Source organism: Limulus polyphemus, unplaced genomic scaffold (genome assembly GCF_000517525.1).
Source record: "Limulus polyphemus unplaced genomic scaffold, Limulus_polyphemus-2.1.2 Scaffold5033, whole genome shotgun sequence".
Classification (NCBI taxonomy): Eukaryota; Metazoa; Arthropoda; class Merostomata; order Xiphosura; family Limulidae; genus Limulus; species Limulus polyphemus.
The window spans coordinates 52,962-54,730 of NW_013670643.1; positions in this window are offsets into that span (position 1 = coordinate 52,962).

Genomic DNA, 1,769 nt, shown 5'->3' on the forward strand with positions numbered 1-1,769 from the left:
TTGTATTATCCAATACTTGAAATAATTCATTATCTTGTATTATCCAATACTTGAAATAATTCATTGTCTTGTATTATCCAATACTTGAAATAACCCATTGTCTTTTATTATCCAATACTTGAAATAATTCATTGTCTTGTATTATCCAATACTTGAAATAATTCATTATCTTGTATTATCCAATACTTGAAATAATTCATTGTCTTGTATTATCCAATACTTGAAATAATTCATCATCTTGTATTAGCCAATATTTGAAATAATTCATTATCTTGTATTATCCAATATTTGAAATAATTCATTTTTATTATACAATATTTGAACCAATTGATGATTATTAGCACTTTGGTGTTGTAAGTAAGGAAATAACCCATTGTTTTTGTAGCATACCACAAGGAAGACTATTTTTTTTATTCGCTCTGCACAACTGTTGTTTGTGTGTTTTCCATTACACATCACTTAGATCAGTGAGAAGGGTAAATAAATAGATAAAGAACTGGCTAGGGATAGAACAAAAAATAAATAGAATATATATATATATAACGAATAGTAAAATTATTTTTTTATCATTGAGACGTTAAGTTTCAATGAACCATGTTCTCTTCAAAACGGATGAAAGTCGTAAAAATTGTTTGTTATTATTGCTGAACGATGATCTGAAATACATCTGATAGCACTTCCAACGGTGTGAATCTAAGAAAGAAGTGCTAATAAACGATGAACAATAAAGAACTGATAATAAACCTTGAGCAAAAAAAAAAAAAAAACTAGGCAATAAACCTTAAAGAAGAAAAACTGATAATAAACTTTGGACAATAAAGAACTGATAATAAACTTTGGACAATAAAGAACTGATAATAACCAATTAACAATAAATTGACATTAAGTCTTCATTTAAATACATCACGCGTTATCACAAACTACCAATATTCTCATTATGGACTTAAAAACGCTTAAATCTGGGGATCAGTCCCCCGCGGTGGACGAAACGTAGACAATCCTCTATGTAGACTAGAAAATGTATAGATGGCTAGTAGTCTCAACAATCTGGTGTTTTATAAAGTTAGCATCTTGATAATTTACATTCTTGAAAACTAGTTATATCTTATACTCATAAGATGGCGTCACGATCGCAGGATAGATAAATTCATTTAGGAGGACTTGAGATACATAAAGATATCGAATGTTATTATAGAATTAAAATATTTACATAAAAATATACAACTAATTATTTAACAACCAATATGGATTTTGAAAGGGTAAAAGCCTATTCACCAAAAATTAGATAATAATACAAATAGCCAAGAAATTTAGCATTAACAAGCTTAACATGCTGATTGTTTATTACAGTGTAAGGACTACAGAGGTGGAGTACTTTATAATACAACGTTCTGAATATGCAAGTCAGCAAAACGTAACAGACCTATTGTTAAGATGCACGATCGTCAAACATTGCATGACCGTCCCAGTGGATCAGGGTTAAGTTCGTAGGCTTACGACGCTAAAAACCTGGTATTGATACCCGCGGTGAACAGAACATAGATAGCAAACCCATTGTGTAGCTTTATGGTAAACAATGAATAACCGGAAGTGACGAAATGGACTGTAACAACGTGGTGAGGTTCGAAATCATTACAATATATCTATGTAATTACGTCTTTAACGTTGCAGTAAGTAAACCTGTTTTGTGTAAAAAGTATTTTTTTTTCTGAGTGTAAGATACACAATAAATAAATATTCAACTGACCGATAGTAATCGTAAAATAAAT